At 45.4% G+C, this 17,079-nt stretch overlaps 1 protein-coding gene across 1 annotated transcript in view; it reads right to left on the bottom strand.

The window, feature by feature from the left end:
* The window catches only part of LOC122627313 (RNA-binding protein MEX3D), a 37,687-nt gene that overhangs the window by 3,426 nt on the left and 17,182 nt on the right, over positions 1–17,079 (bottom strand). The gene's annotated exons all lie outside the window — the stretch shown is intronic.

Here is a 17,079-nt window from a genome sequence, read left to right as displayed (position 1 = left end):
TAGCGTTGCGTCGGCTGTGACGACGACAATGTTTCCTTCTCTCGCTCGTATAAAGCACGACGTCTCCCGTCTCTCGAAACTCTCCGTAAAAGACGAGTTCGACAGACGCGACTACTAGACGCGTGTCCTTCCACGCTCGTCACGCACGTCTGCTCCGAGTCGATTGGCGCCCTCGGCGAGGAGTCCTTGCATAACGCGACAATGTCACGGACGTTCTCGTCTCTTCGGGGCCGCATGCTGCAGCATAATCTTGACATCGATACGAGCTCGCGAAACATCACCGCGATTGGTCGCGGTTTAACCACGAGAAAGGGACTCTTAGCATAGTTGCTAAAACGCATCTCGTCATAAGCGAGTGAACGAGAGAGAGAGAGAGAAAGGGAGAGTCGCTCGAGGTCGATCGTCTGGTGGGCGTTTAAAGCGTAATTACCGAGAGATCGCTAATCAAGCAGCTTTTTCTTTTAATCTAATTAAACCGTCCTTTGAATGCTCACGAAGAGACTACTCGCGTTGTCGTCTACGAAAAAAATATTTCACGTACGCGATGAATCCTTCTCGTATCTCTCGTATCCCTGTCGATTTTAACGCTCCAAAATCGTCTATGCTTGCAACGAAACAAAAGATTTTTAACGATAAACGATGGGATTAAGACGAGTTAAACCGACCTATCGTCTCTGTTCTAACTTGCTTTAGGATCATTCGCAAATCATTCGTGCAGATACGTTCGCTAATTACGTTTGTGGTTTTCTCGATCAGTCATCGAATAGGAAGCACGTATTCCGACCGTGTTACGAACTTTCTTCGGTTATTCGATTTACGACTCGTCGCGAGACAGAAAGGAAATTACGCGAGAACACGAGCACCTTCTTAGGTTAGGAGGATGAATCTTGTTTCGGGATACATCGATCACGTTTATTTATAGAACTCGTCGCATTTTCTCTAACCCCATCTGTCGACCGGTTCTTATCCTTAAATATCAACTACTCGTACGGGGTTGGATGGGTCGTAAATAAAATTCTCTCTCGATCGCGAGACGAACGTATGCTAGCTTTGCGAGATAGTCGAACGAAGATTACTCGACTTCTCGATCGATGAAACGTAGCGATAAAAGAGAAAGAAAAGTACGAGGAAAGAATTTTTGTTGCACGCTCCAACGATTTTAGATCGCAAAATCGGATAGAGCGACTTTCTACGAGGTTTTCCCACGTTTTGCGTAATTCGCCTATGGCCAAACGGGCGTCGATCGCTAAATAACTTGACATGCAAATGAAAGGAAGGAAGAAAGGAAGGAAGGAAAGAAGAAAGAAAGGAAGGAAGGAAGGAAGGAAGGACGGAAGGAAGGACGAAAGGAAGGAAGGAAGGAAGGAAGGAAGGAAGGAAGGATGGAAGGGCAGGTGGAGAATCGTACGCGCGCACGTGGGTCGCAGGTAGGCTCCAAAGATCGAAGACCTGCGAAGGAAAAGAAGAAAGAGATGGTGCTGAAGTAAGATGAAGAGAATAAAGAGAAGAGGAAGGTTGCTTTCCTCGTGGTCGATGGTGACGACGATGGTGTGGTATGGTGTGGTATGGCGTGGTATGGCGTGGCATGGCATGGCAGAGATGGTGGTGGCTACTAGGATGCAGAAAGAAGAGGTGGGGCGTGGGTCGTAGACGGTTGAAGGGCCGCGGCCAAGGTGAGGTGAGACGGGGAGGGAGAGAGAGAGAGAGAGAGAGAGAGAGAGAGAGAGAGAACGTGTACGTGTGCACATGTCCGACTGTCTGTTGCATCGTTCTTTCGTACGTAAGTGCATGAATGTGTACGCGTGTCCGTGGAAAGAGAGAGGGGTCGCCGAAGAAAACGCAAGACTCTTTTGCCTTTGTCCGTCTTCTCGGAGAGACCAGAGAGGAAGAACGCGAAGAGAGTATCTCCAGAAGAAGCCTATTTCTCTCTCTCTCTCTCTCTCTCTCTCTCTCTCTCTCTCTCTCTCTCTTTCTCCTCGTTCTTTCGATTTTAAAGAGCCTTTTACAAAGATTTTACTTTCGTAATTATTTTTTATATTCGTATCGATCGTAGAGAAAAAATATCTAATTCCAACATCTTTCAGTAGACATATTAAATTACAACGCTATATATGTTATGAGCTTTGAATCGCGTAATGTTCTCTCTTAACTTATTTGTTTTTTTTTTAAAGACGCGTGTTATCCGCGTATCGGACGGGCGTTCGACACCCACGACGAATATTAAGGCAAATCATTTTCACGACGCGTCACACTTTCAAGTGACGTTGCTAAAATCTGCAGAAGCAGCGGTGGCGCCGGCAGCAGGGCGGTAGCTTCTCTCTAAAGGCCGCAGGATCAATAGTTACACGCTTCTATAGTCGGAGACTGCATTACACGACGGCGCCATGCACTGCGTGCAACGAGTATAGGCATACCTTAGAGAAACGCTCTTTCTTTGATTGAAAAAAGAGAAAAAGAAAAGGAAAGAAAAAAGTGTCAATGTCGCATTCATTCCAACTCGCGTTGCTTAGAACGATTTATATCTTTTTATCATTATTTTGTCGTTATTGTTTAATATTAATTCAACGTCGTCCGTCGTCAATTTTTGCAGCTACTGTACTTTCCGGGAAGTCCTCGGTAGGCGAGGACTTTCGAAGAAAAATTCGTTTGAAAGGGACAGGAACCCGCGGGCCATCTGTTCGGGGCTTTGCTTTAATTACGGCCTCTACACCCAACGACCGCTTTGGAACGAAACAAGCTCGCTCGCTCGCTCGTTCGTTCGCTCTCTCTCTCTCTCTCTCTTTCTCGTTTCCGAGGATTCGCCGGCGAGGGTCGCTCAGCTTCGACGGAAAGTCGATCGCAGAAGAAGCAGAGAAAGGAATTCCGACTCGTTCCACGGCCGACTGACTGACTCTCCTTCTCGTTGCGGACGACCGATCAAATTTTCAATCGCGACTCTCTGTTTTCAAGACTCGTACATGCTCGTGTCCGAAGAAACACGTTTCGTAAACGTAGGAAAATCTATGACGTCTGAGCTATTCGTCTACCCTGGCCACGGACAAAGGAAAAGCAGGTATCGAAGACCCTAACCACGCACACCAAGAGAACGTGTTCAACGTTCTCTGAGTTTGCTTAGGAGGCGTCTCAACGTTTTTCACAACGTGGTATCCGCTCGTTTCCGAAAGCCTGTTTTACAAATACGACCATGTTTTAATTTGTTCTTCCTACCGAAGATCAAATACGTTCGAAACGAATTTTTCCCTTTGACGTGAATACAATGCACGTTGCGATCGTTAGTAGGCGATAGTATCTCGATCGATTAAATATTTCCTATATGCGATAGTATCGTTCGTTTTGAAGAAAATGACGATATCCGGAGAGAACGGAGAGAGCGAAAAAGAGGAGATTTTGTTTAAGGGGCCTTACGGGCCTTTAAGTAGCGGTATCCTTTGCCGACTCCGAAGATTTCTTTGGTAGCTGGCCGCACGAGCCGCGTCGGGTATCACGAGTTTCTCAGGCAGGTCAGTGAAACTGCGCCGTCAAGTTGAAGGCCAACACCCCCACGATACAACGGCCGAGCACCACCGTCGCTATCTCCCTCTCTCTCCCTCTCTCCCTGTCCCCCCGCCCCTCTCTCTCTTTCTCCGTACCCCCACCAAACGTGTCCTCCTATCCTCCTCCTCCTCCTCTTTTACCCCCTCTCTTTCTTCGAGCGACCTCGCGCGCGCCGGAGGAACGTCCGAGGAAACACCAATAACGCCAATAAAGTCGGGAACGTGGTCGTCGCGGGGACAACGCGGCTCACGATTCTCCACGTTCGCTTTGCGCTCGTCTTGGCATCGCCAGAGTCCGATCGATCGAACGTCGGATCCTTGGAATCCCTCGCCTACTCGCAATCCGATCGCTGCATTTCTACTCTTTTCAACGTTCTCGAACGTTCTCTACGCTTTTCGCGACGTACCTATAGCCAGAGAAAGAGGAAGAATAGATCTTTACGACTTTTACGAGAAAGCAAATGAAACGCCTTTTCTTTTTCCTCTGCGAAACTTCTCCGAGGATAGGAAGAAAGAAGCATTAAATTTATGCAAAAACAGTATATTAATAATTTCTCTTGCATTCCCCCTCTCTTTCTCGCTCTCTCGTAACTAAGGAAATTGCTTTCTTCTCTGTTTTCCTTCGTGGACCCTCGAGAAAGCCAGAAATTCCAGGTTCCTCTCGAAATAGATCGATGACACTCGGCCGAACGATCTCGCGTGCGTGCGAACACGTGGACGCAGTCGAGCATCTCTCTCTCTCTCTCTCTCTCTCTCTCTCTCTCTCTCTTCCCGCGAGTATAGTGGTTCGTTCGCGCGCACGCTCGAACGCCCCGTACTCGCGCCTCACTTCGAGGCCGATGTCTCTGAAATAACCGAGCGAGGCTCACTCGCCGGACAGGGGAATAAGGTGCAATGCACGCACCCGTTCACTGCGCTCGCTTCTCTATCTATCTTTCTCGCTCTTCTCGACTCGTGCACGCTGCTGCAGTCGCGTCCAACACTGTTTCGAATGGCAGTGGGGGTCACACTATATTAAGATTGAACTCCACTGACACTGCCGCCCAACTGCGTTCATTCTCCTCCGATTCTCCCTCCTATGCCTCCTTCTCTCATCCTCCTATACGTCGCTCGTCCCTCGCCTTTCGACCTGCCTCTCTTTCCTTTCTCTCTTTCTCCTCCTTCTCCCTCCTCCCCCTCCCCGCCCCACCTCTTCCTCCTCGTTCTTTCTCCCTTTTTCTCCTACGCTCCGAGCCTTCTCCATTTCCGTCCATCCACCGTCTACTATTACTACACTAGTACTGCTGCTACTACCACTACTACACCGATGAAACATCGACGCCACGACTAACACCGATATGCTACGTATATGTATACGTAACTCCAAGTCCGGCCTGCTATCTTTGCGATAATGCATCCCTGAGCGAGCGTTCTCGTGCTAGCAAGGGTCTTCCAAGGTCTAGCGATAGAAAATCCAGATTGTGACAGAACGTTGTTTTTCCTTGAAAACGAGTCCGAGCTTGAATCGGTCGCTGGTCTTTTTACGAGGGAACGAAAAAATAAGTGAATTTTCTCTCTCTCTCTCTCTCTCTCTCTCTTTTTCTTCTTCTTTCTTTTACTCGTCGAGTATTATCGAGATGGAAGGAAGAAGGTGTTCGTGACTCCTTCGAGTCCTTCCTGATTAATGGCTTATCTTTGAAAAACAAGTAGCTTGTTATAGAAAGACGACGCTTAGAATTTCATCGAAATATATTCGCTCGAAAATTCGTAGATCGCGTGAGAAGACTCGTAAGATGGCGTACGATGCGAGCCGATAGAAGGAGCTAAATAATAGGACCTAAAGGGTTACTCGTTACGCGTTAGGAATTCCAACGCGTCTCGTAGCCCCGAAAAGACGATCGTACTTGTAAGACGTCGCGCGACGCGCAAGCAAGGATTAAATTACGACTTTGACTTAGTTATTTTTACCTCCGAGCGCACGTCGAACGCGTTTACGCGAGCATCCAAAGTGCGTATCTTATCGACGAACTTGAAGAATACGAGAAATATAAATAAATGTTTAAACGAAGCTCGCAACGCGTTAAAAGAAACGACGTCTTGCATAACGTCCAAGTGTAACGACGACTCGATTGGACGGTGAACGAATAATTGGAGAACGAGAGAGAGAAAGAGAGAGAGAGAGAGAGAGAGAGAGAGAGAGAGAGAGAGAGATATGCGTATACATATACACGTATATAGTCAAGAAAAAAGTAATACGAAGAACGACGTTCGATTATAATTACACGATATTGGATGTCACGATATTAACGAGCCACGGCGGATATAATGGGACGTGCTGGCCACCATGGAAGAAGGCACTCCGACCAAAGTGCCTCTCTCGACGACGGCCACTCGAGAGGCCGAAGGGTGAGTCACTCCGCCGATCGACCTACCTCAAACTCTTCTCCGCCGTTAGAGAGCGGAGATGTACAGTGCGGTCTAAGAAAACTCTAAGAGAGGAGAACTTCCACGATCCAAGTTGCTTTATATTTTCCAGTTTTCTCCATCCGCTGTTTATTTATTCATCTTTTTATCTTCGCGTCGACCGAACGACAGAAAAAACAAAAAGCTTGAACGGTCCTTCCTCCTGCGAGTATAAAAAACGAACGTCCTTTGGTATGTTTTTGTAGTTAGGATCGTAAGGAACGTCGGCGAATAAGGACGATCGGTCGAGGACGTCTACCCTTCGCGTCGTCGGCTGGACGTCATCGTCGACCCCAACGAAGCGCGGTCGATCGATTAACGTCGAGCCATTACCGACGCTCTCCTGACCTCGAAGCACGCGCGCGGTTAAAAAACATCGGGTACGCGCGCGACCCTAAAATCGGGGCTCCGTCGTTCGAGAGGAGACCCTGCCCTGTTCCGTGCCCGTTCGTATCAGCTGTGCGCCTTGAGCACGACGATCGCTCGCCATCGAAGCAAAAGCCGGGGGAAAAAAGGCTGCGTGTTCGTTCCGCTTCTTCTCTCCTCCGACGTCGAAGGGCTCGAAAAGGGCGGCTATCGATCAGGCCTCTCTCTCTCTCTCTCTCTCTCTCTCTCTTTCTAGCAGTCGTAGACCCTCCTAAAACGTTGTACGGCTCGCTTCCTTTCGTCCTTCCCTTACGTTTCTCTATTACCTTCGAAGTACCCACTTTCTTTTTCCTAAAACGAAACTCTTACCGTTCTTTAATAATATTTTACCAGCGTAAATTCTCCACGAGTAACAATACCGGTTTGGATTTCGTTCGACGCGAGGCCGAGAGAAAAGACGCAAAAGCGGATCCTCCAGATCGTAGTCCTTTCCTTTCAGGAAAGATCCACTCTCGTTTCGGGCCCGCATCGGCAGTCTCGTTCCCCCTATTTCGCCAGAAGCATAAAACCTTCGGAAACCTCGAGAAGCCGACGTAATTCGAGGCCCTAGAGGGGCCTCTTCTCTCTCGACCGACCAGACGAGCAGCGAGCTCTCCTTTGTTCGCCTTCCTATGCTACTTTTCTTCTTCCTTCCTCTCTCAATCGCTTCTACCAACGACCGGTAAACTCGTTTCGGATGCTCGTCGTTTTATAAAACAAACAGCTCGAAACGTTATATTCGAAAATCTCGAATAAGAGCTCCGCGGACACGCGACAAGTAATTACGCCGCGGAGCAACGAAAGAGCGTACAACGATATATAGGTATAGGAGCCCTATAGATATATTTTCCGTTCGATTTAATTAATTAAACGTCGAAACGTCGATGACAAGATCCATTTCGATAAACGTCGAATACCCTGTACCTCTATACGTATTCGATCGGCGAGAAAAAAATATCCAGGCTACCTCCTAGAACGATGAACGAGGGCGGGCTGAAAAGTGATTTGCGAAATTGATAAAAGAATGCCGATTAAACGCGATAGGAGGGACTTAAAGTCGGTCGTTTAAAACGATCGTGCGAAAAAAATCTCGACTACCGGGAAAGAGGGAGGAACGGCGAGCCTGCGAACGGCGAGCACCGAGACTTCGAGTTCCACCGCACGACTAGGGTTTCCTGTTTCTGCTCCGTGACCAGCGACGAGTGTAATTGTTTTCACGACTCGCCGCGGCTTCGTCGTCCGTTGCTCCGCTCGCGCCTACATGACGACGTATCGACTCTTAATCGTCGATAAAACGCGAGAGTCGATTTGTTATTCCATCGGGCGAACGGTCGCGGAGACGCGCGAGACAAATTTATACCTCGCGGATACGCGTGTTCCTCGATGATGTTAGAAACGTATGCGCCGTACGGTATCGACGAATCGCTAATTATTACAATGGGCTACGAAAATTGTCCGGAGATAGAAATTTTCATAAGATTATCGTTCGCCGATCTACCTCCGTCATCGATAAGGATTCCCAATCCATTCGGACGCGATCCGAAATTAAGTTAAATTTTATTATATAGCCTTACGCAACGAGAACTTCTCGATCATCGGTTCGGAGAAAGGTTGACCCGAAAAGATTTCGTTCGTTTATTTCGAAAAATAAACGAGCGTTTGATAACTCCGACTTGAGAATGCTCAAACGTTTACGTAACTCACGTGTTTCGCGAGATGAGAGTATCGTGAGTACGTATATCTATCTTCTCAAACTATCGCGTAACAAAGACATACGATTTTTCCATCGATCGAGAGAAAATGGAAATCGCTGGATCTCGTCGAAAAGAAATGAGGTCACCGGTATAATTATGTAACGCTTTTGGTCAAGCTCGTCTTTTCGCCGTGCAACCCTGCCAGAAGGATCTCGTTCGCGAAATCGAGAGATCGATTACGAAGAAAGAAATCGAGAGAAAAGACGTTTCGCAAGGTCGCAAGAGGCCCACGAAATTTTTCATCGTAAATTATTTTTACGCGTCACCCGGTATATACACGTGCTACGCGATACCGATTATCGTGGTGGACAGCTTTGAAAGAGGGAGAGGGAAACAACCAAGGTAAAGTAATGGGCACTGGAGCGAGAAAGACAGAGCGCGAAAGATAGAGAGGAGGAGGGAGAGAGAGAGAGAGAGAGTGCACATTCACGTCTGTGTATCTACGAGACTTGCGCATATTTACAATCGTAAACCGTAAAATGCGTCGAGTTACTCTGACCACGTCGTCGGAACGTTAATGGCAATTCGTCGACTCATTCATTTTTACGCATAGACCTTCGGCGTTACTCGAAAAATTTATACGATTCGTACAGTCTCTCGACCTAAAAATCCACTAAATCTTAAAGTCTACCTGGAAATATATTAATCGACTCGACGGTAGAATTTGGTCGACACGTTTTGACTGTTTATAAACGTTTATTCGATGCAAGATGTAATCGAGGAAAAGGAGAAATCTTTTTGTATAAATTTGCTCGTAGAGAGATTTGTTTTGAAAGAGAGAACATCGAGTTAAGAAAAGTAAACGCACGGGATGAATCTTATTCGAGTCGAATTTTTAATCAAATCCTCTTTTGAAAAACATTGGCGCATTCTTCTTTATCGATGTTCCATAGACAAAATGAGAGTTCGTTAAAAGGATTATTGTCGTATCTATTATAATCGTGTATCGAACTGCGCAAAAAAATGAAGGATACTTCAAAGCAAACATGAAATTACTACGATGTCTCCATATGTTTGAGCATAAAGAAAATGTCACCTTTCACAACTCATCGATGGTGTTACACGTTCCGCCTTGAGAAATATTCTCGTCGGAGCTCCGTGAAACTTTCGTTTATTCGTATTACCGCAGAAAACTATCGAGGAGAACTTTCTAATTAATTTATCTATCGTTGAATTTACGTTTGTCGTTGGGAGATTTATAAATTCTGATCGTGTGTAGGAAACGAATCAAGAGGCGCGAGATTATTATCCAAACGAGGCTTATTTCGAAATTAATAAACTAGGTTTAGAGAGAGTGGTCGGTTAGCCAATTTCCAAATATGGTCGAGTTTGAATATGATCAGCCTCGTTTCTTCGAAAAGAAAAAGAAAAAAAATTAAAATAATAAATTGTCAAACCGAATCGATCTCTAAATTTCATATATTTATTTCTCGTTGGGTCGGTCAGCAACGCTCGAGACGAGAACGTTCGATCAAGGGGGTTAATATCTTCGGCAAAGCCTTTGCCAGTCCCTCCGTTCCGTATCGACCGAGAATGGTCGATGTACAGGGTGACGAGAACGCGCGCTACAACGTACCTTCTCGCATATAACGGACCATTTTCCGTCTGACGCTCCACCCATTTTTTTTCTAGCATTATCATCGTGACTCATCTAGAAGGCGCAGCGTGAGGGACAAAGAGAGAGGGGGAAGAAAGAGAGAGAGAGAGAGAGAGGGGGAGAGAGTAAATGAGAACGACGAAAGAAAAGAAAAAACCTGAAAAACTTGTTTTTCCGATCTCTCGACGCGTCTAGGAAAATGTGTACGAATTTTCGTGAAAAATCGACGAAAAATTCTTTACGAGTCGTCCGAAAGAAAAAAAGAAAGAAACGAACGGATCGAAGACAAAGCGTTGATTCCGAAGGGTGGATATCGAAGATCGAATTAATTATTCGTGTATACGTAGGACGGGCTTACTCAACGACGTCGCCCAACCCTCTTTGTCGTTCACCCTCGAGCGTCGATCCCTTCTCGTCGTTGTCGTCGTCGTCGTCGTCGTCGTCGTCGTAGTTGTCATTGTTGTATAGCACGCACATACGTGAGGCACGCGTGGCTTATCGATCTCGCTCGTAAAAACGAGCCCTTCTCGTTCTCTTTCCCTCTCCTTCCCCCCCCTCTCTCTCTCTCTTACTCTCTCACACTCTTCTGCTCTCACCTCAAAGAAAAGGGAAACGTGGGAAAGGGGAGAAAAGAGGAGAGGTCTCCTCGGCTCGAGGTATTGACCTAACAATGAATCATCCGAAGAGCATCGATCGTTGATTATTATACGCTTTACCGTACCTACACCACTTACTCGTATCGTAAAATATTCGAGCCCTTAGCCGATTTTTTCTTTTCGTGAAATTTAAAAATCGACGGATGAACGAGAGAGCGTCGCGTTGAGATAGAAACGCGAGTCGAATAATATTCTAAATCGTTACAGTGTATAATACGAAGATCGTCGACGTAGTCGCGCATACGCGTACGCGAGAAAGTTCATTGGTATTAGTAGACACTGTCTCTTCCACGATATGACATCATTCGATGCATCGTCGAAGAATATATTAAGAGGTCAATGAATCGAGAGTATTACCTGTTTGCTAATAACAAAGATTACCTTTTTTACGCGACGTATTTATACGTATACGTATAAAATATCGATTATATCGAAAATAATCTTATCCGAAAAATCAAATTCGAATTTCGTTGACGAAGAGTACATGACCCTCTTCTAGTAGGCGATCACAGATTACGTATTTTATCGAAATAAATAAATGCGAGCGTCGAGCCAGATTCGCTTCGAAAGTGCCTTCTCAAAAGGTACACGTAATGTAGAACACACGTACGTACACGTTCTTTGCGTGTTAATCGCAATACCGCGCGATTAGCGACAATCGGTCGTCGGCTCGTCGACGATCAATAATTAATTGACGATTACGCGCGCGCTACGAAGAATCGCGAGTTCGATATATTGTACGCGAGAACTCCCGCTATCTCCCGTACGATAAACGGTGACGCGGTGTTTTCATTGTTCTTCCATTCACTCCTTCCATTCTGCTACGTACGTACGTATGTACGTACGTACACGCACGCATGCACGCACATACGCATGACGGACGATACGCGTGCATCTCGAAGAGAAATATATACAAGTTCGCCCAAATTTCGCGATTCTACAATCTCGATAGATACTTTTGATTTCGTCCTCTGTGTTCGATCGATAGAAATTGGCGATGACGTCGTCGAACACACCCCGAGTTCGTTCGTTGATGAGTTGACGAGAAATGACGCTTCCATCGGATAATTTCAAATTCCGTAGAACAAAAGGATAGGTCGAAAAAAGAAATGAAAGAAAGGGAGAGAAGAGGACAGGTGCCTATAGGCGCGATACTCGACGCAGCAGGTCGGTTGCACGGGGTCACCGGAACGAAACTCGTAGATTTTCAACGAGGGCGTATCAACATTTGCACAGCTGTCGGTCGCGAGTTTTTTTCAAGAAGAGAGCTTTAAACTACTACTACGGAGGAGTCATGTATACCGCTAACCTCGACATGCTCTGGCCTGGAGGCTGCTCTCCTTCTCTTTTTTCTCTTACAGTATCCGGCACGAGTGAGACCACTAGAGAAAGAGAAAGAAAGACAGAAAGAGAGAATATGAGAGAGCTTTCTCGCTCTCTCATCCCCTCGGAACGTGCGTACCGATCGATATTAGGTGGTGCATGCTACTCGTGGCGTCGTGCCACACGTTGGCTTTGGAAAAGATTAGAAAAGCCGGCAGCCACGCCAATGGTTTCCATGGGAACCTTCTTCAGGGACAGCAGCCGGCGTGTTTCGGGGTTCCGGACCCGAAGTCGTGCCATTTATTCCATTTCCAAAAGAATCGTTCGAGGCGGAGAAGGACGAATATAGAAGAAACGAATTTCCACGATCGGAGGGAGCTAAGCACGAATAGGAGAGCCGTGTCCCTTCTTTTCTAACCTACATACGTTCACCGTCAAAAGAGAAAGAACTGCGCGTCTGTATTCGTATCCGTGTCCCGTAGATATCTCCATGTACATTCGTGAAAATCGTCTGGGCGTTATTAAATTCCACCATTGTATATTCATCGGTGCATCGAAATATTTTTTTTTAAGCGTTACTCGATGGTTCATATTTTAAAAGTCAATCGGAAAAAGATCGATACGCTCGTTAAATGTATTTTCATTAAAATGCACATTGTGTACCAATGTATTTCATTTCTAAATATAGCGTTCGAGAGTTTCAAACGGAAACGATACGGTATTGTTTTGATTTATATAATATATACATATATATGTGTATATATATATATACATACATACACACGCTTATTTCAGAGGAAAATCTTTCTCAATTTTTCGCGTTAAAACTAGCACGAACTAAAAGATGGTATAAGACGTTTTCGAAAAGAGGGCAGCATTTTCTCGAAGCGTCGAGTGGAAGCACTCTCTTCGTCCTCAAATATTTTTTCTATAGGTGTAACGGTAGCGAAGAAGGGGATGGTCGAGTACCTGAAAAGGGAGAGAGAGAGAGAGAGAGAGAGAAGCTATCTCGTGCTTCTTGGGCCGAGATTTCCAAGGCTCGGTTCGACCAATTTTCGTTTGTCGACGACGGCCCGACGAGAAAGTATTTGTATACTTGAATTGTGTGGGCGGAAACGAATGCAAGAGAGAAAGAGAAAGATGAAAGGCAAAGTAGACGCTTGCGACAAAGAAGAAGAACAGACGGCTCGTGAAAATTCAGGCCGAGTAAATGCTTCGACTCGCTAGCAAATTTTCCGCGTGGTTTATGCAAAAAGTGGTAAGTTTGTAAATTCGTGGAAAAGGAAAAGGAAGAAAGGGATGAAGAAAATGAAAAGAAAAAAAAAGAGAAAAAAGGAAACGAGTGAAATTCTTTTTGAAAGGAAACTTCTTAAAGAGAGGATAAACGTCGGATTAAGTTCCTTCTTACGTTCTCCCAAATGACCTGTGCACCGTTAACGGTTCAAACGTATACCTGCATAGGGTACCTACTTTTCCTTCGGAGAAAACCTAGAGGGAAAAGGAAATGGAAAAATAATTCGTTCCGAATATTCCAAGGTTTCTCGACGGTATACACAATGGGTAGCTTGGCGACCCAACCGGAAAGCAACGACTGCAACAACTCCGACAGCTGCAATAAACGGATGTTTTCAAGAGCCGCCGTCGTTCGGGTTTCATTTCTTTTCTCGCATTTCCTCAAAGCGTCTACTCATAAATCGACGTAAAAGTAAAATTACGAATCGACTCTCGGTTGAAACTTGGGAAACGACGTTTTTCGAGAGGAAAAAGAACTCGAGGTGTATTTCGAGAAATTTTATCGTCGAAATTGTTTTATTCGCTTTCGAAGATAAATGCGGGCTACTTCGAAACGGGACAATCTCGGAAAGAGTAGACAAAGGAGACGGCCGAAGTTGACTGCAATATCGCGAAAGTGCACACGGTGGCGAGACGTCTTGCAGACGGAACCTTGAAGTATTTTGTCCTTGAATTCCTTGCGAAAGACCCAGTGAATCTCGCGCGTGAAATTCAGACGTTAAACGTTCTTTTTTTCATAGAGGATCGGGCGATCGATTCGTTTTATGAAAAAAAAAAAAAAAAAAATTAAAAATATATGCGTGTGTGTATAAGCAAGGAGCGAGTCGATAATTACGTATCGATTATAGGAAAGTATCTTTCGTGGAAAAGCTTTGATCAAATGGGTACACTTTGTAAAAAGGAAGGCAAGACAAATGCAGATTTCCGCGAATAGGCGATATACATTCTACGATCTACGGGCAAAACGATGGGTGCTCCTCTTTACGTTGACACTATGTATTATCTCTATATTTACATTGCAACTATCGATTCTTGGCTCGCAACTTAAGCGAACCGTGCAGTCGCGTAAAGCCGATCGATAGTTTATCTATGACGATATACCCCGCAAAACCACGCTATATATTCGTACGTATCTACATACGTCTCTAAATGTACACAGTATAGCTCTATGTGTCTATTCCCACGGTGACGCTTGTATCACGAGTCGTATGATTTCTCCAGGAAAAAAGTAAATAAATAAATAAATAAATAAATAAATAAATAAAAGGTTTATTAATTACGAGTCCTACGATACGTCTGTCGATAAGAGAAACGTTGTTTGCTTTATCACGAGATAAATTTATCTATGACCTATGACGATCGTACGTAATAACCCAATAAAAAGCGATTCTTTAATTTTTCCAAACCTATTGGCCGAGGTCGTTCAACGCGGTCTTAACCCAATTTCACTTCCGTCTCGACCAAATGACATTTCGAAGCTACGACGAGAGATTAATCCGATTCGGTTCCGACGACAAAAACATATTATCCGATCTTTTCTAGGAAGAACGGATAAAGAGATAAAAGAACAAAAGGAAAGTTTGTAAATTTTATCTGTTGGACCACCGGAGAGAATATTCCAACGAAATCTCCGTCTCCTGGGGAGGAAGAAGACTCGGTTGAAGGACCAAGTGGAAGTAAATAGATCGTCCAAGAATACCAAGCGAGAGGAGATGAGGCAGGAGGAAGAGAAGATGGAGAAGGTGGGGAGTGTCGCAGCCTCCCGCAAAATTCGTCGCGAGATCTCGCCGTGCGATTCGTGTGAGAAGTGAAGAGAGTCTCGAAGGAGTTTCGAGAAGCAGCTCGAATATACTCTCTCGATCGCTAAATTCGCTTCCAATTCGATTCCATCTACGTATTAACTCGATAGAGGCGGATTAATAAATACGAAAAGTACGTTCTAGAAAGTGTTGTAGGAACGTTTGAAAACAGAGACGAATTTCTCGCACAGAGTTACGAGTTTATTTGTACAAAGTCTTACTGTATGTTCGTTGCACGATGTTACACAATCCAATGCCGGCAGCCTGCCGGCGCCCATTTATGTGTCGCGATCAGCCCACGTAACGATTACTAATATCCAACATCCGATTTCTAATTCCTAATCGCTTGTCCGTCGCGAATCGATTTCTAACCAAACGCTGCTTGTACGAAGTTAATTCAAAACCACTAACGAGAATTAACTTTGGCAATAGGACCGACGAGAGGGTTGAAAACAAACTGGAGCAACGTTTGAGTATCGTAGAGTCTTGGAGCATTATCGAGAGAATGGCGATTCGCTCAGATTCTTTTCCCATTAGTTTCTGCAAATTCTTTTGCGAAAATAAAAAATCATTCTTCCAGTTGTTCGATCGGAAATTTCATCGACCTTTCTTCGTAATTATCTCGTCTAATATTTCTACAAATACTCACGTATCGATTTATACACACACACACACATATATATATATATATGTATGTATGTACGTATATGAACGCGCATTCGCGCAGGTATGCGTAAAATCAACGACGCGTCATCTAATGAAAATAGAGAGGTTTTCGATTTCTTTCAATATAATATTATATAGCGTATTTACGGATACGATATTCCGATCTGAATGTGAAACTGTGTCGGCATGTCCTACGTCACCGATCTTTACTTTGCGTTCATTCGTAAAAAGGATTACCTTTTACGGATTCTGCAAATATATCTACGTATTTCGAAGAGGTCAAAGGTTATCGAACGCAGACGTTAAGTCGCCGGTGGTGCAGGTGCCATCGAGCTCGAGAGAATTCGCGAGGAATCTTCGAAGAACGGAGACGATCGAAGAAGAGGTTGGAATAGAATGAAAAGAGGACTTGGGAGAGACAAAGAAAGAGAATCGCGTTCCGCGAAACGCATCCTTCTTTCTCTTTCTCCGTCGTTTATTCTCCTGCGTGATCCTGGCAGTGTACACGGGTCAAAGATGCAACGACGATTCGCAAATTCGAGAAAGCGAAGAAAGGAATGATCCGAGAGTGGAACGAGGAGAAAAAACAGCTTCTTCTTCTTCTTCTTCTTCTTCGTCGTCGTCGTCGTCGTCGTCGTCGTCGTCGTCGTCGTCGTCGTCTTCGTCGTCTTCGTCGTTTGCTCGAACGAACGTCGAGAGGGTATGCTCCGCATTTTTGTCTCCCACACGAGCCAATCCGGGTTCTTCTTCTTCTTCTTCTTCGTCGTAGTTTGCCGTCTTGGTCTTGTTCTTCTTCGTCGTCGACTGCTCCTTCTCTTTCTCTTTCTCTCTTTGTATCTCTCTCTTTCTCTGTTCCACTGGCTCGAGAGACTACCAAAGGCTACGAAGAAGAAGAGAACGACGAAAGGCGTGCGCTCTACGGGAGAGAGAGAAGATTCCAGTGGTAGAAGGGCCGTTCTGCCCTGCACATCCCACCCGTGGTTTCCGCCGGCCTTGGAGCCACTGAACCACTCCGTGGTTCAACGATTCGATGCAGCAGAGGTGCTCAACCAAATCTCAAAGAACACCTCTCTCTCTCTCTCTCAAGAGAGAGAGGGAAAGAGAGAGAGACGAAAACACGAAAAAGAAAAGCGATACCCGCTCTCTTCCTCTCTCCCCGTGATAAGGACCCTTCTTATTTGACAGAGATAAGAACGCGAGACGCAGCCCGACTTTGGCTTCGTTTCTTGGGCCCCGAAGACAACGACGACAAAGCGGCCAGTTTTGTACCACCCACGTACCACGCGAGTAACCACGAAAGACAACCGAGGTAAGGTGCTGTAAATCGTTGGAAAAAAGTTTGTCGGTCGTCATTTTTCCAGGTAGATGACGTCGTCGATAATAAAAGACAAATGGCGCTTTCGAGCGAGTCGAAGGAAGTTTCTGAGAAAAATCGAGATGCGAAGGAATCGACGAACGTCGAAAGAAACGAACGAGTAATTAGGAATTCGAGACACGATCGGACACCTTCCGTTCCATCGTCCAACGGGCAATGAACGATTCTCTTAGCGAATACGCCACCCAATTTTTTCCCTTACTTTCTAAGCCTCTCCAGTCATCGGCAGGAAGTAG

The sequence above is a fragment of the Vespula pensylvanica genome, chromosome 1 (assembly GCF_014466175.1).
Source record: "Vespula pensylvanica isolate Volc-1 chromosome 1, ASM1446617v1, whole genome shotgun sequence".
Taxonomy (NCBI): domain Eukaryota; kingdom Metazoa; phylum Arthropoda; class Insecta; order Hymenoptera; family Vespidae; genus Vespula; species Vespula pensylvanica.
Note: the sequence above shows the minus strand (reverse complement) of the source record. Positions and strands in the feature narration are given on the sequence as shown.